Source organism: Nicotiana tabacum, chromosome 19 (assembly GCF_000715075.1).
Source record: "Nicotiana tabacum cultivar K326 chromosome 19, ASM71507v2, whole genome shotgun sequence".
NCBI classification, from domain to species: domain Eukaryota; kingdom Viridiplantae; phylum Streptophyta; class Magnoliopsida; order Solanales; family Solanaceae; genus Nicotiana; species Nicotiana tabacum.
In genome coordinates this window covers 142,396,377-142,421,566 of record NC_134098.1, presented here as the reverse complement: position 1 = coordinate 142,421,566, position 25,190 = coordinate 142,396,377, and the positions used below count along the sequence as shown (strand labels likewise).

At 37.8% G+C, this 25,190-nt stretch overlaps 1 long non-coding RNA gene and 1 pseudogene across 1 annotated transcript; both read left to right on the top strand.

Moving 5' to 3' along the window:
* Positions 1 to 4,216: 4,216 nt before the first annotated feature.
* On the top strand, positions 4,217 to 14,982 carry LOC107792861 (uncharacterized; annotated as a pseudogene).
* A 2,743-nt stretch (positions 14,983 to 17,725) lies between these two features.
* Positions 17,726 to 22,365, top strand: LOC107792862 (uncharacterized). The gene is made up of 2 exons (XR_001649619.2): positions 17,726 to 17,989; positions 22,092 to 22,365. It is a non-coding gene; the product is annotated as an uncharacterized LOC107792862 (long non-coding RNA).
* Positions 22,366 to 25,190: the final 2,825 nt, after the last annotated feature.

Sequence of the window (25,190 nt, the reverse complement as noted above, 5' to 3'; positions counted from 1 at the left end):
CTTGGAGAGAGGCTCTCGAAGGGGTCAAAGCTCAGGGCTTCGATATTGGGGCCGAGATTGAAGTCGCTAGGGGGGAGGAGAACAGAGCTCGGAGGTTGGCCTTTCCTGAGGAGGACTCTGATGACTCGGGGGAGTCTGAAGACGAGGACGATGCCGAGAATACGGCCTCCGATGAAGATTAGGTCATTTAGGGCCTTAGGTCGATCGCTGCGTTCTTGTGATACTGCTTACGATTTTTGTATAAAGAACTTCCTTTCGGAAGAGTAGCCGCCTCTGTACAAAAAAATTGTAAATACAAATCTTTCTTCTTTTTAAAGAGAAATGGCCTTTCAAACTAAATAGATAGTTTGAATTTAATTCTCTGTTGCCTTCGGGCCTCGTGGGTAGTCCCCTTTGCTTTATCGGGCTCGAGCGTCCTTCAGCTTAAATAGTCAAGTGTTTGTTTTAATTCGAAGAAATGAGTAGTTTTGCTCGAAATAATGTAGCCCATAGGCGTAATAGTCGAGCGAGTGATTGCTCGAACTCGAAATAAAGGTAGCCCGTAGGCTTAGCAGTCGAGTGAATAATTCAAACTCGATGCAGTGTAGCCTGTAGGCATAATAGTCAAGTAGCCCGTAGGCTTAATGGTCGAGTGAGTGATTGCTCGAACTCGAAATAAAGGTAGACCGTAGGCTTGGCAGTCGAGCGAATGATTCAAACTCGATGCAATGTAGCCCGTAGGCTTAATGGTTGAGTGACTGATTGCTCGAACTCGAAATAAAGGTAGCATGTAGGCTTGGCAGTCGAGCGAATGATTTGAACTCGATGCAATGTAGTCCGTAGGCGTAATAGTCAAAGTAGCCCGTAGGCTTAATGGTCGAGTGAGTGATTGCTTGAACTCGAAATAAAGATAGCCCGTAGGCTTGGCAGTCGAGCGAATGATTCAAACTCGATGTGATGTAGCCGGTAGGCGTAATAGTCAAAGTAGCCCGTAGGCTTAATGGTCGAGTGAGTGATTGCTCGAACTCGAAATAAATGTAGCTCGTAGGCTTGACAGTCAAGCAAATGATTTGATCTCGATGCGATGTAGCCCGTAGGCATAATAGTTAAAGTAGCTCGTAGGCTTAATGGTCGAGTGAGTGAATGCTCGAACTCGAAATAAAGGTAGCCCGTAGGCTTGGCAGTCGAACGAATGATTCGAAATCGATGCAATGTAGCCCGTAGGCGTAATAGTCGAAGTAGCCCGTAGGCTTAATGGTCGAGTGAGTGATTGCTCGAACTCGAAATAAAGGTAGCCCGTAGGCTTGGCAGTCGAGCGAATGATTCGAACTCGATGCAATATAGCCCGTAGGCGTAATAGTCAAAGTAGCCCGTAGGCTTAATGGTCGAGTGAGTGATTGCTCGAACAATGTAGCCCGTAGGTGTAATAGTCGAAGTAGCCCGTAGGCTTAATGGTCAAGTGAGTGATTGCTCAAACTCGAAATAAAGGTAGCCCGTAGGCTTGGCAGTTGAGCGAATGATTCGAACTCGATACAATGTAGCCTGTAGGCATAATAGTCAAAGTAGCCCGTAGATTTGGCAGTCGAGCGAATGATTCGAACTCGATGCAATGTAGCCCGTAGGCGTAATAGTCAAAGTAGCCCGTAGGCTTAATGGTCGAGTGAGTGATTGCTTGAACTCGAAATAAAGGTAGCCCGTAGGCTTGGCAGTCGAGCGAATGATTCAAACTCGATCATGTTTGCATAATAAATCTTGAACATAGAATATCGGTAAAGAAGAGAGCTTTCTTTGCAAGTCATTATACATGGGTTCATGTTTTGCGTCAAGGCTCGGGTCAACTATATAAGCATGGTTCGTTTTGACCATTTGGCCCTTACGACGTTTCGCGTTGAGACACTGTTTGTCATGAAATAACGAAGTAACTTCCTTTGCACCGAACTTGATAATCATCACAGATGCGTTCAATGATAAAGCCCCCTGTGTACGAGGTTGATTTTAAAGAGGCCTCAGATACTCAGCAGTAGTATCGTTTCCGCTATATGGCTGGTATCGATCTCTTATTGACTTTTGCTTTTTCGTAATGAACCTAGAAGTCAACTGGTCATCTTCGACTCTTATTTTGGATTGATATCGATTGTGCACATCGGTCCAAGTAATAGCTGGGTACTCAATCATATTTTGCTTCAGCCGCCGTGAAGCCCTCGAGCTCCGCTCATTTAGACCTTGAGTGAAAGCTTGAACAACCCAATCGTCTGTGACTGGTGGCAGATCCATTCGTTCCATTTGAAAACGAGCTACGAACTCCCTTAGAATCTCGTTATCCTTTTGTATTACCTTGAACAGGTCCGACTTTCTGGTTTCGACCTTTATGGCTCCGGCATGTGCTTTTACGAAGCAATGTGCAGGCATAGCAAAAGAATCAATGGAGTTAGATGGTAAATTATGATACCATATCATTGTCCCCTTTGATAGGGTTTCACCGAATTTTTTCAATAATACAGATTCGATCTCATCGTCTTCCAAATCATTGCCCTTAATGGCACACGTGTAAGAAGTGACGTGCTCGTTGGGGTCGGTCGTTCCGTTATATTTGGGTATTTCGGGCATACGAAATTTTTTGGGGATTGGTTTTGGGGCTACATTCGAGGGAAAAGGCTTTTGAATGAATTTTTTTGAATCTAGACCTTTTATCATTGGTGGAGCTCCCGGGATCTGGTTGACCCTGGAATTATATGTTTCTATTTTTTTATCGTTGGCTTCGACTCGTTTTGTGAGTTCCTCGAGCAATTTAGTAATTTCGGGAGTAGTCCCCGATTCTTGCTCATTTGACTTCTCTATGGCTAGTTCCGTTATGTGGGTTACTTCTCGAAGCGGATTGGGCTCCGGCTTGCTTTGTACCTGAGTTTGGCTCTGCAACTGAGCTATCGCTATTTGCTGGGCTTGTAACATCTCAAAGATCATCCGTAAGCTGACTCCGATCTCGTCCACGTTATGGGTGTCTCGAGCTACGGATCGAGTACCACACTGAATGCTTCTTTCCGGTTCAGAACGCTGATTCGCCCCTATAGCTATTTGTGAATTGACATCCAATGGTACTTCGGCTCGAATTTTGGGTGCTTCGATTCGAGCCTCAGTGCCATCATCGAGTGGCCTTCTAGCCCCGGGTGCCAAGTTGTTGGTTTCATCTTAAAGGTCGGCTTCATGGTCGATAGGTGAAGCCATTGCTGATTTGAAGTTGCAAACTGGCGTGTACTTTAGATTTATATCAAATGATCACTGTTACCCTTAGCCCCACGGTGGGCACCAAACTGTTTACCGGAAAAATCGGATAACGTTAGATTTGTGTATGGTTCTAAGGATATGCGATACAATTCAATATAAATCGTGTAGAGAAATGGAAATATGTGTATTGTTGACTGTGAGGATGAAAATAATAAGCAAAAAGAATGAATAAGTAAAACAAGCACAAGGGGATAACTATCAATATAAGAAGTGATCTTCTTTTTTCGGGGTCCATAGCTTACAAGGATTCCCCCTTTTATAGAAGAGGATCATTACAAAAAATAATAAAATAAAACATATAGTGGATGGCCCATGATGACTTGTCTCTTCCTTGATTCCTGCCAAGATTCTCTCTCTTGGTGCGGTTGCAACGGCTCTTGTCTGTGAGCTCGATACTAGCTCGAACTCGTAACTTGGTCGGGCCCTACGGTATTGGATCGAGTTCGACCTTCGAGATGGGCGTCGCGCATTTCCGACCTCGAAGCAGTGCCTTGCGGATCGATTAGGTCACATGCTCGATAGGATTATCGAGCCGCCTCCTCGAGTGACCTTCGGGCTCGAGGTTTGTTAGTACCGACCTCAGAGCTCACTCCCAAATCTCATTCTGACTTTTTAACGTTCGAACTCGATCGAACGTAGAAAGGCCGAAATCTATTTCGACCGTATACAATATAGTTGTTTACTCACTTTTCAAGAAGGAAATATAATATTCATTACATATAATAGATTATCAGTTCACATTATTTATTTCTCTTGAAATTTTACAATAATGAATGTTAAAAGCACAATATGCGGGTGTTTGAAATGTAATCTTCGTGGAAGTTCCTACCAACATATCAAGAAAAAAAAAACTGAAAATGTATAAGTAGCAGTAGGGTTTCAAACATTCCATTCATTTTGTTAGTGAAAGTGCAACAAATTAAACTAGTCATCCAAATATTATAGGGAAAAGAAAATGAATCCAGCTGATGAAACCTTATCTTTCTCTGACCTTGATTTCCTTGAATCTATCAAGCAGAACCTTTTGAATGATCCAATTTTTTTTGAGAATTTTTCAAATGACGCGGCATTGTCTAATAGCCCTAGCTCAAGTTCAGTAGAAAACAGCTTTAACACCTCCCTTTGTGATGAAAACTGTGAAAAGTCCGAGTCCGAGGAGGAAAGAAAGGGGCCTATGGAGGCGCGTGAGAAAAATGTGCCGCAAGATTGGAGGCGCTACATAGGAGTGAGGCGGCGGCAATAGGGGACATTTACGGCGGACATAAGAGATCCGAATAGGAGAGGCGCGAGACTGTGGCTAGGAACGTATGAGAGTCCGGAGGATGCAGCATTAGCTTATGACCAAGCTGCTTTTGAGATTCGCGGCTCGAAAGCACGGCTCAATTTTCCGCACTTAATTGGCTCGAACATAACTAAGCCGGCTAGGGTTACAGCGAGGTGTCGTATGCGCTCACCGGAGTGTCACGACCCAAAATCCCACCACAGGAGTCGTGATGGCACCTAGTCTCTAAAACTAGGTAAGCCGATTTCCATTGCATTTTTTTGAAGCCATTTTTTTTGAATTAAATAAATAATCAAAACTAACAGCGAAAATAATTATAATATACAACCTCCCAAGACTGGTAGTACTGAGTCACGAACTCTAATTGAAGACATAGAATGATCACGAGGACCGAATATACAATACTGTTTGATTACAAATTAACAGTACAATGAAATGAAAAGACTCCAAGGGACTGCGACAACCAAGCAGCTCTACCTTGAATCCTTACGATCCCGCTTTAACTCTGCTCAAGTCCGTTATTTTCAATACCTGGCTCTGCACAAAAATGTGCAGAAGTGTAGAGTGAGCACACCACAGCGGTGCCCAGTAAGTATCAAGACTAACCTCAATGGAATAAAGGCAGGATAAAACAACCAGTGATATGCACAACAGACAACAAGAATATCATTAATATCACTCAACAATTAATAAACACAATTACACCCAATTAAATCAAGCCCTTCAAATAAATGTCTTTCACATAGTTCTTCCAGATAACTCTCTTTCAAATATAATTTTCTCAAATAATTATTTTTCAAATATAATTCTTTCAATAAATCTTTTCAAATACAATTTCCTCAAATAAATATCTTTCAAAATACAATTCTTTTATATAATACTTTCTAAGTAAAAATCCTTCCAAATAAATATTTTGAATATAATTCTTTCAATTAAAAAGTCACCATGTGATACCTCATTTCAAAATCATCAAAATACGGGTCTCAGCCCATTTTCATATTTTTCGTAAATACGGGTCTCAGCCCATTTTTATATTTCAACGGCACCTCGTGCCCATAATTAAATCATCATATCTGCCCGACACCTCGTGTCCTCGTTTCATGTCAAACTGCACGGATAATTCACGTGCCAAATATCATTATCATTTTATCACAGCACCTCGTGCCGACATTTTATATCAAAACTGTACGGACAATTCACATGCCAATATCCCCATTTCATATCATAATTCACGGCACCTTGTGCCCACATTTTATTTTATAAACCGCCTGGCAATAGCCACAGGCTCCCAATTTCAACATAAATCAAATTATTATTAATTTACTAACAACAAGACAAGTTGCACAAGGTATAAAAATAAACACAAGAAAATCACAACATCACATGAAAATTGTCAACACCACAACCCCACATCATCACATATCGTCCCTGACAATAGTCACCCTTATCGCTCCTATAGGCACCCTTATCGCTCCGCCCAGACAATACCAATAGCCACCCTTATCGCTCCTATTGCCAACCTTATCACTCCTATAGCCACCCTTATCGCTCCGCCCAGACAATATTCTAACAAACACAACAGTGAAATGCTACTCTTATAACCACATAATATCAACGGTGAAATGCCACCCTTATGGCCCCAAAATAACAACCAATTTACACGAAAAATTATCACAGCAACATAATAAAATCTATTCTTATCACAATTTGTCCAATGGCCACAACCAAATTTCAAAGATATGACAAAATCAATTAATTTCACAACAAATAGCCCAAGGCTCCACACAATGTATATAACACCCAAAAATAATCAATGGAGATAGAAATTACTCAACATAAAGCAAAGTCTTCATTAAATTCAAATTTTTAATAATTATATAAACACCTCTTCTTAAGCTCATTTAATTAATTATTTGTAGAGGAAAATTCATATTGGAATTAATTTTCAAGAAATATTAAACCAACAATACTCACGAAAGTTCATAAATATTTCAAATAACAATCACATCAAATTATCATATAAAAACAAATTCAACAATAAGGATTTAGGCATGGCAAATAGATGATTTAATAATTTTTCATAATTTCCTAATTTACTACACAAAAATGCCTAAGACTTTAATTCAATGAATTTTTGCACGTATAATCCCGAGTACGTACTAGTCACCTCGCGTACACGGCTTTTCACAATTCACAAATGGCACATAAGACTCAATGCCTAAGGGGTAATTCCCCCACTCGAGGTTAAGCAAGACACTTAACTTTTTGAAGTTAAGCCGATATTCCAAAATAGCCTTCTTGCTTGAATTGACCTTCGGACAGCTCAAATCTACCCAAATTATTTGTATAACTTCATTAAAATTAATCGGAAACAATTCCGGATAATAATGCGTAGACATAAAATTTTATTTCAAAGAGTCAACAAAAGTCGACGCGGGGCCCGCCCCTCGGAACCTGACAAAACTTTCATGAAATCCGAACACCCATTCCGATACGAGTTCAACCATACCAATTTTATCGAATTCCAATAACAACTCGACCTCCAAATCTAAAATTTTCGTTTTCAAATCCCTAAGTTCAAACCTCCGATTTATACCTCAAAACCATGTAATCTAATCTGATTATTCGATGATAATTTAATATTATGGAGTAGAAATGATCACAAGGGACTTACCTCAAGTTTTCCCGTGAAGACCTTGCTCAAAAATCGCCCAACCCGAGCTTGAAATGCCCAAAAATGGCTAAAGCTTGGAACCCCTCTGTTTTTGTATTGCCCAGGGGTTTTCGCATCCACGGTAATTTCTTCGCACCTGCGGCTTCGCACTTGCGGTAAAGGTTTCGCACCCGCAGCTTTCGCATCCGCGGCAAAATTTTCGCATCCGCGACAAAGTATTCGCACCCGCGGTGCCTGGCCAGCCTATGAATTTTCCGCGACTCATTTCTCGCATCCGCGAGCTCGCACCTGCGGTCCTTTTTCGCGCAGGTGCGATCACACCAGCAACCCAGCTGCTTTAGCTCCTCCTCCAAATCCAAATTCGATCCGTTAAGCATCCGAAACTCACCTGAGACCCTCGGGACCCCGTCCGAACATACAACAAATTCCATAACATAACATGGATCTACTCGAGGCCTCAAATCATATCAAACAACATCAAAACGACGAATCGCACCTCAAATCAAAATTTATGAACTTTGAACTTTCAAATTCTATATCTTGTGCCGAAACATATCAAATCAATCCGGAATGACTTCAAATTTTGCACACAAGTCATAAATGACATAACAGACCTATTCAAATTTCCATAATCGGATTCCGATCTCGATATCAAAATGTCAACCCCCGGTCAAACTTCCCAAAAATTTAACTTTCGATATTTCAAGCTTAATTCCACTACAGACCTCCAAATAATTTTTCCGACACGCTGTTAAGTCCAAAATCACCATACGGAACTATTAACATCATCAAAATTCCATTTCGGAGTCGTTTTCTCAAAAGTCAATTCTCCGGTCAACTCTTTCCATTTAAGCTTCAAATTAAGGATTGTTCGTTTAATTTAATTTCGAATCTTTAGTAAATCAAAATCGACCACACCCGTATGCCATAATACATATTGCGAAGCTTCTCGAGACCTTAAGTCATTGAACAGGGCATAAATTCTTAAAACGACAAGTCGGGTTGTTACATTCTTCACCTCTTAAACAAGCGTTCGTCCTCGAACATGCTAAGAATCTTTCTAAGGACTTTAAATTACTGAGTATATTCTTGCACTCGTACTAGTGAGTGATTTTATATTCCCGCAATTTAACACGGGTCCGACAACACCATCTCAATTGAGATTATTTCTTTTCTCCATTCTTATAAGCTTTAGAGCAAAAGTCCCTAACTCTCCATTCATTTTCAAAATACTTGTTTTTCACTTTGACGCATGGTATTAGTCTCAACTAGCTACAGCAACTCATGCCTATGCACACATCAAATTTTATGGGGTATTTCATTCTTCCCCGCTTAGGATCATTCGCCCTCAAACACACAACATAACTTATCTCTTCTTTCACACATCTCAATCCCCCAAATTTTTCTAACTCCCAAATTATTTTTTTCAGAAAATTTCGGCAGAGTCTCCCCTGTAATTGGGCCTATCCACCTGCCAGAGTAACACCCAAACAACTCCTAACAACATATCCACAACCCAACAAAATACCACAGGGTATATATCAATAACATTAATCTCGACATCACAAGCACTGCATTACCATAATGATATCAGGACATGAAGCACATCATATGTATGCTTATCACCACATCTCTGGTCTTAAAAGTTGTTCATAATTAATTCCAGCATCATCAATTAATCTCATATTAACCACCACCTCATTTTGAATTTTCACAACACTAACAACGGAATGTGAGGCATGAAGACCTCATGATTACTTACTCGGATTAATGAGTCACATTTAACGCCACATGGGCACTCACCTCATAGGCTAAAACTCAATATTTACAGCATGAAAATGGCTGAATATGAACAGAAAATATACAAGCATTATCAAATAAGCCTAACCGGTATGTCTCCCTATTAATATTATTGCACAAATTAAATTTCACAAGGGAGAATATTAAACTCATAAACATTTCACCACAAGGACCTCGTCCTTATATAACTTCCATCGCGGCTTGCAGGCCGGTATAAATATTTCACATCATGTAAAAATGCGAAGATCTCGTCATCAAATCCGAATTACAATTATGTTGCACATTATGCCAACTGAAATTTTCAATTTCCTTTATTTCTTCCTTTCAATACATTTCATAAATAATTTTCACAACATATAATGAACTCTCATACCGGTAGGGCGTATAATTCATAAAAATTGGAATCAATTATTCTGAAAATCATTAAACCCACTGTAATGAATAATAAAAATTATTTTTGGACTTATAGCCCTCAATAGTGTACAGAAATAAAATAACAGACACGGACTCACATCTTTAAATCTCCCAACATGGATAAACATATAAGTGGGTCACAATTTTTCGAAGCTCACCATAAGTGGAGCATAATAGGAGGACTCACCTCATTATTCAGAACTAAATCATATTAAGAAAAATATCCTTTTATAATAAAAATCAGGATCGTACCTTCAACGACACCATCTTGTATATTGGCCCCAGCCAAATCATAGTGATTATATCAGTGGGTCGGGTCTACACCTCTTAGGCGCCCACTACCCGCATGTCCTCCACCTCTAGCTGACTGTGCACGTGGAGTATCAACTGGAATAAAGCTTGTAGCTGGAGTGTTCTGATGAAATCCACCACTCCCAAGTCTGGGACAATCTCTCATGATATGCCTAGAATCACCACACTCATAACAACCCCTCTGAGGTCGCGGCTGCTCGTAGTGAGTCTGTGCCGGATAACTGGAATAACCACTGTAAGAATCTCGTGTCGGTGGTGCACTATAAATTGGAGCACCCCGAGTAATCTGATGTGTGGACTGACCTGACTGACTGCTCGAGCCTCCGCTATAATGGGTTCTAGCTGAAGAGTAAAACCCACTGAACCCTCCAGATCTTCGAGACCTTTTGGCCTCCTTAGACTTCCTTTCCTCTCCTAAAACACCCTCAATCTTCCTTGCAATCTCCACACTAGTTGAAATAGAGTATCAGTTTGCAATTCTCGAGCCATGCATATTTTAATATCATAATCGAGCCCCTCAATGAATCTACGGACCCGTTCTCTGATTGTAGGAACCAAGATCGGTGCATGACGAGCTAACTCATTGAACCTGATAGCATATTCTGACACTGTTATAGTGCCCTGACGCAATCGTTCAAACTCTGTGCGCCACGCATCTCTGAGAGTCTGGGGAACAAACTCTTTCAAGAACATTTCTGAAAATTGAGCCCAAGTTGGTGGTGTTGCATCAGATGGTCTACCTTCTTCATAGATTTGCCACCACCGATACGTTGCGCCTGACAGTTGAAATGTAGTAAAGGTGGTGCGGAGAATACGGTGACAATTTTCTTGAAATTCTTGGGCATCCTCTATAGTTGTGCCACTGAAAGTAGGTGGACTATACCTCTTAAACCTTTCAAGTCTCTTTTGTTCTTCTTCTGATGACTCGGGCCTGACCTCAGGCTGAACCGGAATAACAGGTTATACCGGTATTGCACCCGGAACCTGACCAACGTGAACCTGCTGCTATGGAATTATGGTAGGAGTCTGATCTACTCCCCCAATCTGCGAAATATTTGGTGCAGCAGAGATCAATCCCGCCTGAGTTAATGTACCAAACATACTCATGAACTGTGCTAAGGTCTCCTAAAGTCCAGGGGTAACAACAAGTGCTTCTGGTACCTGTCCCCCAACTGGAGCTACTAGTGGCTCCTCAACTGTTGTTCTGACAGGTGCTCTAGTCGCAGCATGTGCCCTTCCTCGACCTCTACCTCGGCCCCGGCCTTTTGCAGCCCTAACAGTATGTACGGATACCTGCTCAGCTAACCCAGTAGCACGTGTCCTCACCATATGTGAGAGAATGGAGATACAAAGGTTCAAATTCCAAATTCAACAAATTCCGCACGATAAGAATGAAAGAAATGGAAATTTCCTAACAGTTTTGTAACCTCTCAAAGATAAGTACAGACGTCTCCGTACCGATCCGCAAGACTCTACTAGACTCGTTCGTGACTCGTAGAACCTATGAACCTAGAGCTCTGATACCAACTTGTCACGACCCAAAATCCCACCACAGGAGTCGTGATGGCACCTAGTCTCTAAGACTAGGTAAGCCGATTTCCATTGCATTTTTTTGAAGCCATTTTTTTGAATTAAATAAATAATCAAAACTAACAGTGGAAATAATTACAATATACAACCTCCAAGACTGGTAGTACTGAGTCACGAACTCTAATTGAAGACATAGAATGATCACGAGGACCGAATATACAATACTATTTGATTACAAATTAACAATACAATGAAATAAAAAGACTCCAAGGGACTGCGACAACGAAGCAGCTCTACCTTGAATCCTTACGATCCCGCTTTAACTCTGCTCAAGTCCGTTATCTTCAATACCTGGCTCTGCACAAAAATGTACAGAAGTGTAGAGTGAGCACACCACAACAGTGCCCAGTAAGTATCAAGACTAACCTCAATGGAGTAGAGACGAGGTACAGTCAAGACACTCACTAGTCTAATAACCTGTGCAATATAATATACAAAATAATAGAAAATAAAAAATCATAAAGGCAGGATAAAACAACCAGTGATATGCACAACAGAGAACAAGAATACTATTAATATCACTCAATAATTCATAAACACAATTACACCCAATTAAATCAAGCCCTTCAAATAAATGTCTTTCACATAGTTCTTCCAGATAACTCACTTTCAAATACAATTTTTCTCAAATAATTATTTTTCAAATATAATTCTTTCAATAAATCTTTTCAAATACAATTTCCTCAAATAAATATCTTTCAAAATATAATTCTTTTATATAATACTTTCTAAATAAAAATCTTTCCAAATAAATATTTTGAATATAATTCTTTCAATTAAAAAGTCACCATGTGATACCTCATTTCAAAATCATCAAAATACGGGTCTCAGTCCATTTTCATATTTTTCGTAAATACGGGTCTCAGCCCATTTTCATATTTCAACGGCACCTCGTGCCTATAATTAAATCATCATATCTGCCCGACACCTCGTGTCCTCATTTCATGTCACAACTGCACAGACAATTCAGTGCCAAATATCATTATCATTTTATCATAGCACCTCGTGCCGACGTTTTATATCAAAACGGTAAGGAACAATTCACGTGCCAATATCCCCATTTCATATCACAATTCACGGCACCTTGTGCCCACATTTTATTTTATAAACCGCCTGAAAATAGCCACAGACTCCCAATTTCAACATAAATCAGATTATTATTAATTTACTAACAACAAGACAAGTTGCACAAGGTATAAAAATAAATACAAGAAAATCACAACATCATATGAAAATTGTCAACACCACAACCCTACATCATCACATATCGTCCCTGACAATAGTCACCCTTATCGCTCCTATTTCCACCCTTATCGCTCCTATAGCCACCCTTATCTCTCCGCCCAGACAATACCAATAGCCACCCTTATCGCTATTATTGCCACCCTTAACGCTTCTATAGCCACCCTTATCGCTCCGCCCAGACAATATTCTAACAAACACAACAGCAAAATGCCACCCTTATAATCACATAATATCAACGGTGAAATGCCACCCTTATCTCCCCAAAATAACAACTCACACAACACAACAATTTACATGGAAAATTATCACAACAACATAATAAAATCAATTCATATCACAATTTGCCCAATGGCCACAACCAAATTCCAAAGATATGACAAAATCAATTAATTTCACAACAAATAATCCAAGGCTCCACACAATGTATATAACACCCAAAAACGATCAATGGAGATAGAAATTACTCAACATAAAACAAATTCTTCATTAAATTCAAATTTTCAATAATTATATAAACATCTCTTCTTAAGCTCATTTAATTAATTATTTGCAGAGGAAAATTCATATTGGAATTAATTTCCAAGAAATATTAAACCAACAATACTCACGAAATTTCATAAATATTTCAAGTAACAATCACATCAAATTATCATATAAAAACAAATTCAACAATAAGGATTTAGGCATGACAAACATACGATTTAATAATTTTCCATAATTTCCCAATTTACTACACAAAAATGCCTAAGACTTTAATTCAATGAATTTTTGCACGTATAATCCCGAGTACGTACTCGTCACCTCGCGTACACAGCTTTTCACATTTCACAAATGGCACATAAGACTCAATGTCTAAGGGGTAATTCTCCCACTCGAGGTTAAGCAAGACACTTACCTTTTTGAAGTTAGGACGATATTCCAAAATAGCCTTCTTGCTTGAATTGACCTCCGGACAGCTCAAATCTATCCAAATTATTTGTATAACTTCATTAAAATTCATCGGAAACAATTTCGGATAATAATGAGTAGACATAAAATTTTATTCTAAAAAGTCAACAAAAGTCAACGCGGGGGCCCGCCCCTCGGAACCTGACAAAACTTTCATGAAATCCGAATACCCATTCCGATACGAGTTCAACCATACCAATTTTATCGAATTCCAATAACAACTCGACCTCCAAATCTAAATTTTTTGTTTTCAAATCCCTAAGTTCAAACCCCCGATTTACACCTCAAAAACATGTAATCTAATCGGATTATTCGATGATAATTCAATATTATGGAGTAGAAATGATCACAAGGGACTTACCTCAAGTTTTCCCGTGAAGACCTTGCTCAAAAATCACCCAACCCGAGCTTGAAATGCCCAAAAATGGCAAAAACTCGGAACCTCTCTGATTTTGTATTGCCTAGGGGTTTTCGCATCCGCGGTGATTTCTTCGCACCTGCGGCTTCGCACTTGCGGTAAAGGTTTCGCACCCGCGGCAAATTTTTTGCACCCGCGGTGCCTGGCCAGCCCATGAATTTTCCGCTTTCGCGACTCATTTCTCGCATCCGCGAGTCCTTTTTCGTGCAGGTGCGATCACACCAGCAACCCAGCTGCTTCAGCTCCTCCTCCAAATCCAAATTCGATCCGTTAAGCATCCGAACCTCACCCGAGGCCCTCAGGACCCCGTCCAAACATACCAAAAAATTTCATAACATAACATGGACCTACTCGAGGCCTCAAATCATATCAAACAATATCAAAACGACGAATCGCACCTCAAATCAAAATTTATGAACTTTGAACTTTCAAATTCTATATCTTGTGCCGAAACATATCAAATCAATCCGGAATGACTTCAATTTTTGCACACAAGTCATAAATGACATAACAGACCTATTCAAATTTCCAGAATCGGATTCCGACCTCGATATCAAAAAGTCAACCCCCGGTCAAACTTCCCAAAAATTTAACTTTCGGCATTTCAAGCTTAATTCCACTACAGACCTCCAAATAATATTTCCGACACGTCGCTAAGTCCAAAATAACCTACAGAGCTATTGACATCATCAAAATTCTATTCCGGAGTCGTTTTCTCAAAAGTCAACTCTCCGGTCAACTCTTTCTATTTAAGCTTCAAATTAAGGATTGTTCGTTTAATTTAATTCTGAATCTTTAGTAAATCAAACTCGACCACACCCGTAGGTCATAATACATATTGCGAAACTGCTCGAGACCTTAAGTCATTGAACGGGGCGTAAATTTTTAAAACGACAAGTCAGGTCGTTACACGGAGCCATCGTCTTATTAGCTTCTTCAGAAAATAGGACAAGGAAAAGGAAGATAGATGTGATAAACTCCATAGCTAAAGCAAAGTTTATTCGTCATAGCTTGATTAATCTGCAAGTGTTGGTATAATTGTGAGGAATTTAGGTTTCTTCGTGTTTGACAATTGCAATATTCTCAAAGAAGAAGAAAAAAAAAGCTGCTGGACGACGACTTGTAAATGTACTTTCTCTTACGTGACCTTTTATTTAACGAGATTACTTAGTTGAAAGATAAATCACTTCATAAATGTCGTTTTTTCTATCAAACCTCTCTATAACAGATCTATATATAACATTCATTCACTATAAAAGCTAAGTTTTTCTCAAAACTAATTTTTAAGTTATATTTTACCTCTCTATAACAGTTTTTTTACCTGTAACATCAACAACCATATTTATAGCAGAACATTCTTTGTAAAATTACCCTTCCATATATATTCTTTAAGATTACTAATAATAACTCTAAAAATATGTACAATCTTTTCCGTTAAATAATGTTTCTATCTTGCATAAAATATAAGATTTGAAGATTTGCACATGATAACTTTTCCATTGGACAAATTCCAAAATATATGTGGATAGAATATTTAACTATTAAGCTCTTAGATTGTCTTCAAGGAAAAACTATTGAATACCTTTTTGCTAAAAATTTGGACACAAATCTTCGCCAATTCAAGCGTTATATTGCTAGTAAGAGAATGAAATCTACGAAACAAGCTACAATTACAACGTACTTACATCACTCTTGAAAGAATTTATTTTTGCTAGGTAGTTTTAAAATGTCTGCCTTGGAGTTTAAATCTTTATATGTTTAGTTGTGAATTTACTAATAACATATTAGCTTTCTTCAATATTTAACTAGTGAAAAATGCATATCTTTTGAGATTTTAAATTTGAATAAATTTTTTATCTTTTATATGTAATATTAAAAAGAAAAAATCTATTTTTGGATAATTTTATCTATAACAACTAAAAAAATATTTAACCGTCAAATGCTGTGTTTAACAGCCATTCACTATAAAAGCCAAAATATATCGGAACAAACGAGGTTATTATAGAGAGGGTTGACTGTAAAAGCCTTAACACAAAAGGATGACAAGAGGTAAAAAATGTTAGAGTGAGAAGCGAGCTTCTCTCTACTGTAACAGTCCGGCTTGTCGTTTTGAATATTTACGCTCCTTTAAACTATTTAAAATCTTGAGTAGCTTCATATGATGTATTATGACCAGTGTATATTGTCGGCTTTGGTTTTCGGATGATTCAGGATTAAATTGAAAGAACAATCCTTGTTTAGAAGCTTAAAGGCAAAGGGTTGACCGGAGTTTGACTTTTGTGCAAACGACTCTGGAATGGAATTTGATGGTTTCGATAACTCTGTATGGTGATTCTGAACTTAGGAGTATGTCTGGATATTTATTTTGAAGTCCGTAGTTGAATTTGGCTTGAAATGGCGAAAATAAGAAATTGAAGGTTTGGAAGTTTGACCGAAACTTGACTTTTATGATATCGAATCCAGATTGTGATTCCAGAAATTTTAGTAGCTTCGTTATGTCATTTATGACTTGTACGCAAAATTTGAGCTCATTCTGGATTGATTTTATATATTTCGGCGCGAAATTTGGAAGTTGAAAGATTTAAAGTTCATTAAGTTTGGATTGAGGTGCAATTCATCGTTTCGACGTCGTTTCTTCAAGCATAAGTTATATCACATTAAGCAAATGAGTTCCAAATTCAGTGTTGATTGAAGCATTAGACCCGTATTAAAATTACGGAACCATAGCAAAAAGAATCATCGAATGCGAACATTGTACAAGAGAGTTATGCTAATTTCCGGGCGAAATAGAAAAGATTTCTTATCACCAGCGCCAAGGGCAGCGTGTGGCGCTGGAATTTTTGAGGCTCTGGAAACTGGGCCACAGGTAGCGCCCCACGCTACCTGTGGCGCTCAAACATTAATCCCTATAACGGAGGATTTCACCATTTTTGACATAAACAAAGTTGGGGAGCTCGATTTGGGCGATTTTAAGAGGCAAATTTCACCACAAAACTTGGGGTAAGTGTTCTTGACTTCCTTGTGATTATATTTCATGAATTAATCTTCGTTTTTGGCGTTAGATTATTGATTTTTCAAGAAAAATCGGAGAAATTTTCTACAATTCCATAAAATAAATTTTCGAGTTTTGAACACTGATTTGGAGTCGGATTTGAATCAAATTAGTATGGTTGGACTCGTAATTGAATGGATTGTCAGATTTTATAAGTTTCTTCGGGTTCCGAGATGTGGGCCCCACTGTTGATTTTTGAGTTGAATTTCGAATTTTTGTTGGAAAATTTAGCATTTTCATATTGAATTGATTCCTACATCCACTACAAGAAATTAGGTTTTTAGTGACGATCTTTAGTGGCGACGGTTCTTGTTGCCACAATAATACTAGTTTTAGTGGCGACTAAAACATGTCGCTACTAAAATAATATAAATTTAGTAGCGACCTACATTATCGCCTCAAAAAGCTGGTTTTAGTGGCGACTTTACCGAGGTCGCCCCTAGTAGTTACTAAGTTTTTATTTTGAAACTTTCCTGTAGAATAATTTGTAGCGACCTTTAAATACTTGCCACAAAATTGTATTTGTAGCGACAAAGTCGCTACTAGTTATATTACTAATCTTTTTTATGTTTTTGGATTATATCGCTTAAACTTAAGAAAGAGAATATGCTGCCAGTGTTTCCTTTATTTCCCTTGTTTCCCCAAATCCCTTCCCCTTTCTCCCAAAACCCTAGCCGATGCAAAAATGTTTCTTAAATCCCTTCTTCTGCTCTTCCCAAACCTTCACTACTGTTAGATCTAATCGCCGTTCAGCTCTCACCCGTGGCTGTTAAAGGACTTAGAGTTGAAAGTTGTGACCATACCATGAAATTTTGGAAGAAGTTGGGGACTATTCTGTGTGCCGTTGTGTTTGGAAGATTTTTATGACGGATGTGATTTCTTTCTCTGTAAAGAAGAGAATTCGTTGATCCTTCTTAGGGTCTTGGGACTCTTGTTTACACATATTTTACCTAGAAGAAATTCGATTATCAGGCATTTGGAGCCAAATTCAAGGTAAAAGTGGATCATTCATTTTTACGAATTATTATGATGTTTCAGTTTATATATTTTTCGTTTTTTCCCCTTTAAATTTGGAACTCAATTAAATGTGATTCTAATTTATTTTCTTTTCTGTTAATTACATATTATATTTGTTGTTCTCTTCCGAACTGTAGATACTTTAAAAAGTAACTTCTTGATTTTTCTTCTTAGATCAATCTAATTTTGTTTTTGTTTGTGGCTTTTGTTTTTTGTTTTTAATTGGTAACAAGTGTGGTCCTTTGTTTTGTGGCTTGTGTTCCGTAGATAGTTTCTTATGTGGTCACAAGGACATATATGACGGGTTGAAAAGGTTGGGTAATTGGCTATATTGCAATAAAGTTTTGATTCTTGAACGTATGATTTAGTATTAACTTGAGTAGAGAAATAATAATCATTTGAGAGAAGGAGGAACTGTAATTTGATTTACTAGGATGATATTTGGGATACTACTAAAGAATACGTTGAAAAGAAAAAGAACCTCGTTAGCATTCGATCCCAACTTTTCATCAGTTAATTTTAGCACTTCTTTAAAAACATATAATGTAATTCTTATATTACAATCTGGTTGTAATTGAAATTCTTGAACCATATGAACAAATGATAAATTTTTTGATCACTTTGTTCCTTTTGGTGGAGTCTTAAAGTTTTGTAACGACCCGACTGGTCGTTTTGAGCATTTGTACTTTTTCTCGGTAGTTTGAGGGCTCGAGTTTCTCCGCATGATGTATTATGATTTGCGTAAATCGTCGGTGTTGGTTTCCAAGTTATCCGGAATCGATTTGGAAGAATGAACTTCAAGATTTAAGCTCTAAGTTGGAAGAGTTGACCAAGTTTGACCTTTTAGCATTGGATCTCGGAATGGAGTTTCGTTAGTTCCGTTAGCTCCGTTGGATGATTTTGGACTTAGGAGCGCGTCCAGATTATAATTTAGAGGTCTGTAGTCGAATTAGTCTTGAAATGACGGAAGTTGGATTTTTTTGGGAAGTTTGGCCGGGAGTGGACTTTTTATATCGGGGTCGGATTTCGATTCCGGAAGTTGGAGTAGGTCCGTAATGTCAAATGTGACGTGTGTGCAAAATTCGAGGTTAATTAGACGTGTTTTGATAGGTTTCGGCATCGGTTGTAAAAGTTGAAGTTTCAAAGTTCATTGATTTTTACTTGAGGTGCGACTCGTCGTTTCGAGGTTGTTATGCGTGATTTGAAGCCTCAAGTAGGTTCGTTTCGTCATATAGAACTTGTCTGCAAAATTGGCGCCATTTGGAGCTGATTTGATATAGTTCGGACGCTCGGTTACGATTCTAGAGGTTCTTGAAGTTTACTTTGATCTTCATGCGTTTTGGCGTTCGATTCATGATTCTAGAGGTTATTTTGATGTTTTGATCACTCGAGTGAGTTCGTGTTATATTTTTAGACTTGTGTGGGTGTTTGGTTTGGAGCCTCGGGGGCTCGGGTGAGTTTCAGATTAGCTTCGGAGTGTTTTGGTAAGAACCTTGAGTGTTGTTCTGGTTTCATCGCATTTGCGATGTTTTGGAAACATCGCAAATGCGACTACCGCATTTGCGAGGTAGTGTTGTTCGCATTTGCGAACCTAGGCTGCTGGGGACTGGATCGCATTTGCGATGAAGTTATCGCTTTTGCGAAGTCTGAAGAGTTTTGCATTTGCGAACTCTGCATCGCATTTGCGATGAAGGCCTGGTCTGTCAGGGGTCGCATTTGCGATGTTTTGTCTGCATTTGCGAACCATTTGTCGCAAATGCGACATCTGCAGCTTGCTAAATGCTGAGAATTCCGAGACTTAGTTTCATTTTGTTATATTTTGAACCCTAGCTTCGATGGGAGGCGATTTTGTGAAGGGATTTTCATACCAAATCATTGGGTAAGTACCTCTAATCAATTCTCAACTACATTTCATGATTTTACATAAGATTTAACATCAAATTCACGAGAATCTAGGGAAAAATTTGGGGATTTTGTCAAAACTTTAAAAAATGAAAATTTAGGATTCGAGAGTCGAATAGGACTCGGATTTGGAAACAAAATACGTATTTGGACTCGTGAGGCTATGGGTAGTCAAGACCTACCCTTGAACCCGGGTTTTGATCGGGCGGGCCCGATGGTTAATTTTTGTTGACTTTTTAGAAATTATATAAAAATTACAACTTTATTAATTGAAATTGTTTTCCCTTGCATTGTGTGGTGTATTTAAGTCGTCTTTGGCTAGATTGAGCCGGGCGGAGGTGAATTTGTAAAAATAAAAGCTAAATTGAGTGTTGAGTTAGCCAAATTGAGGTAAGTGTCTTGCCTAACTTTGTTGAGGGAATTTTTCCTACTATTTGACATTGTTTGCTACATGCGGGGGTGATACATATATGAGGTGACGAGAATATATGCATGTGACAGGGTTAACCATGCTGGGGGGTAAATTATGTTATAAATTGTGTCTTATAGAATCACGTGACCTTCTTGCCTCATGCCTTAGTTGACTCCTAGATACTAAGAACATAGTATTAAATGTTAGAAACTAAGACTTAGCTTATTACAACTTGATCAAATTTGATGGAATTCTGAGAATACATTGGTGTGTTTAATTCGGTCATCAATATGCATAATCATTAATACATTGCTATGGCCGATATTTTTGAGAGACTAGATTCTATACTTGTGTTGTAGATCATTTGTGGGATTTGTTGGAATACTTGAATAATAATGTTCTTGCGGGTTTATTGAACTATTGTTGGCTTGGAAAGTTGTGATTGGGATTCATTTGGAATATTTGTTTAAACACTCTCATTGACGTTATTTATGCTTCCTGCCTTGTTTGTCATTGATATACATATGCTTGGTAAGGAAGAGTGTAAAACACGAAGGGTGATGTCGTGCCTTTGTTTATACATTATCATGTGAGGGAGAGTGTAAAACACGAAGGGTGATGCCGTGCCATATTATTGAGAGTAAAAGCATGAAGGGTGATGCCGTGCCATATTATTGAGAGTAAAAGCACGAAGGGTGATGCCGTGCCATTTCATTTGTGAGTAAAAGCACAAAGGGTGATGCCGTGCCATGTTATGTGAGTGTAAAACACGAAGGGTGATGTCGTGCCATTTCATTTATATTATCATGCTTTAAATTATCATGAGTTCATGATGGGTGTTTTCATGCAGGTGAGGACGAGGGACATGCATTATGTTATGATATCTTTCCTTTGTGTATACGTTCCTGCCGTTACGTTGAGCTGTTATTATTGTATTTATGGTTCTTATGTGACTTTTCGTTAATGCCCTGTTCTTGTTCTTTATCTTATTTGTTATTGTGTCACTCATGCCTTCTACTTGCTAAACTTGCAAATACCATGCCTACTTCCTGCTGTCATAATTATATCTTTGTAGTATGTATTTTGGTTGCACTTAGTACATGCCTTCTACCGTGTTAGTCATTCATGCTTCTACTTGTTAACGCATAAAGATCATGTGTTCCCCTCTTATTCGTTATATTGTATTTATGCCTCCACCATGCTAGTTAGTTGAAGTTACATTCCTTTTCCTGATTGTTGTCATCACCTCTATGCTTTCCGCCTAGTCTGTTACTGATGCCCATTTGTACATTCTCGTTCATTATTGCTACTTGGGTATTTCCTACTTTGTCATTACTGTTATCGGCATTTCTGCCATCCGGTTGGTACTGTTGTATGCATATTTAGTGAGGATGAGATAAATGCACGAAGTGTGTTGCCGTGCAATTGACTTGATATCAGAGTATATTCCTCACGTTATGAAAGTTATGGGGTGACTCTTGTGGTTTATTGGTTTCCCTCTAAGGAAAAGATTGGTTGAGATATTGGAAACTACTGAATTGTGATCTCTTCTAGTACTTTATTATTGTTTTGTACATTTGTTTCGTGTACTCTATCCTGTTATATTGTAGCATAGTTCTATTGCTAGATTTCAGTACAGATTTTTATTAGTGAGCATCTTTTTACTAAAAAGCCTCGTCACTACTTCGACGAGGTTAGACAAAATACTTACTGGGTATATGGGGTCGGTTATACTCATACTACACTTCTGCACATTGCATGCAGACTTTTGGAGCGGAGCTGCTGGTTATGTCGGGAGCTGACCCTGAAGATGTTCGTACATTCCGGATATAACTGTCACCTGTCCTTGGAGGCTTTAGATTTCGTTAATCTGTTTATGTAGCGTTCAAACAGATCGTGTAATTATTTGTATCAGCTTTGTAAATTCTAAGTCTTAGAAGCTCATGATTTATACTATCAGTTCTTGGGTTAATTTGTAAATGTCCAGATAATTCTTCACTATTTTTCTATAATTTCATTTGGATTGTATTGTTTGTTAGTTAGCTTACCTAGCGGGTCGAGTTAGGTTCCATCACGACTAGTGATTTTTGGGTCGTGACAAGTTTTCATAACAAGAATACCAGTTGCAGAGGCTACAGATCTAGTATTTCTTTAAATATATCAGTTGTAATACATATACTATCTCCAAAGTAGATTATAGTTGCCTGATACTCGAACAAAAACTATGTTGAGAAATTAAACATGCTTTAGAATGTTAAAGAGAAAAGTTTAATATATAACTAGTGCAAAGTGTACTAATCTCAATATGTGCATTAGAGATCTCTAGTTCTTAGATATTGATATCAATGTGATGTGACCCCTAGCTGTAAACAACGCATTAGTCTCAATATATGCATCGATATCAACATTATCATATACTTAATAAGTATTGTAGCAGTAAACATGGCAGATGTAATAATATGACTGAAGTGTGTCAAGGTACAATATGCTCTTGATATCTTTACCTTTTAAAGAATTTTTGGATTACTTAAGTTGCTTCTCTCGTTAATTCTTAAAAGCGATTGATCTAATTGTATCTATATTTGTGTTCATGTTTTAGTAATGATCCATGTACTCGGTATTATATAAATTTTATCATAGCCTCTATATTCATGCACATGTTTCTATCAGCTCTAGATGAAGGATGGACAAATACTTTAGATACTTTCACCTACCAATGCTTGGAAGTCACCCTGAAAACGTGTAATTTCTGATTAGTTTATATGACTTATTCAAATAAATTTGTACGAATTCAAGAAAATTAAGTGTACAATAAAAGCCTCATTGATTTCTGTAGCTACACCTAAACTACCACTATCATAGCAAATCACTTCTATTCCTGAATTCTATTGTGAATTTTCTAGTTCAACCTGCAGAAATAATAAAGCACTTTGGTGTAAAACTCCTGCATTTTTTAAATTATGCTCCCTTGTACTAGCTTTTGATTTTGTGAACCTCGCATCTCGACAAACTACAGCAGTAACCGAGGTAATAAAAGTTTAGTTACTGAACAAGAACAAATTCAGGTCCTATACTGATTAGAACCTTATCTTCTTTAATTAGTTCTCAAGTATGAAAAAGTTATTATCCAATCATTAAGTTCTCAAGTGAACACTAATCAATTCTAAGTGTCGTCTCTAAATTGCTTATCTTCTTGTGAGAATTGCTTATTGCTTTGGAAGAATGCCGCTAAAGAACAAATACTATGGCTTATCTACCTACATGTTACTTGTAAATAGTATAACATGCACCAGTGAAGTGGGGAAGAACGTACTCAAAAGTCAACAAATGCATGTTCAGATATAGGTAGTTAACTTTTCATACTTTTTAGATTCTTATAATATTTTTTGATTTATTTGCCATACTTAGTGTGGTAATCTAGAGTTAACATGATCTGTGAACTTGTTTCAGATTTTATTTTGTCACCCATGCTCCTTTTATTTTTGAACAACTAGGTTATTTTTATCCAACATAGCAAATGTCTACATAATTAGCAAGAAAAAAGATGTATATTCTTAGCTATTTTAGGCTCAATTGCAAAATATTCTATTTTGAAGGAAGTTTAATTTGTTGAATAAAATTGATGGTGTTATCCGGAGTATTGATCCACGTAATGCATATCCCAATACGTATGCTAATGTTTTAGTTGAATTATCAAATATTTGGCAAATCATAATTCCTACTTTTTTGTGGGATCCCATTGGGTGGTTGTTTATAATTCGTACTTCTTGGCTCTTTCAGTACAGAAACTTGAGGGAGATTACGAATATTTTGAAGGATACATAGCATGAAGCTAAGAGAGTTGGTGTGAATTAGCAATTGCTCTCCACGTGTGCTTTATAGACCGCTTATATATGGTAACGATCATAGTTTATATACCATTTGTAAGGATAGTGAAATTATATATAACATATTGCTTACCGGTGATTTTTATTTGTCGATGGCAAGGTACTTCATCAACTGACATTGAAGGTGGACAAGGACTAGGATGAGTTTGAAGACAGAGTAGTTTGAAGGCATTTTGTATTTTTTTAGTATTCTATGTATATACAATAAAAATGTAATGTGAAGTATTGGATAACTTATTTGTATTAGACTTTTTAGAAACAAAAAGTTCATGCAATTCTATTTGATAATTGATTGTTTGTTTTTTAGTTATCTACACTACTAAAAATTCGGGCAAAACCGTCCAAAAGAACCAACTAAAGTGGGTCGGTAATGGCCAATAACCGTCCAAAACGCGACTATTTATACGTGGACGGTATTTTAAAGGTCGGAAGGGCATACCGACCAAAGTTGGTCGGAAATTACCGACCAACTTTGGCCGGTCAATTAAATTTTAAAAAAAAAACAATTGCCGAAAAAACGACCAAAATTGGTCGTTTTTTTTAGCACCAAAGTTTGTCGGTATTTTAATTATATAATTAACAAATGCACCATCTGGGAATCGAACCGGGGTCTGTACTATGGCAGGATACTATTCTACCACTAGACCATTGGTGCATTTTATTTTAAGACTGTCTTTTATTTCATTTATACTCTTTAATTGTATTTTCGCACGAAAATAACCGACCAAAGTTGGTCGGTTTTATTAAAAAATAAAATTACCGATCGAATTCGGTCGGTTTTTTAAAATGAAAGGCGGAATTAACCGACCGATTTCGGTCGGTTTTTTTTATATTAATTTTAATTTATTTTAAATGAAAAACTGACCAAAGTTGGTCGGTTTCTTGAAAAATAAATTTCACAGGACTCAAAAATAGTTTCCCGCTTTTTTGCGCCAAAGAAAACCGACCAATGTTGGTCGGTTTCGTAAAAAAAAAC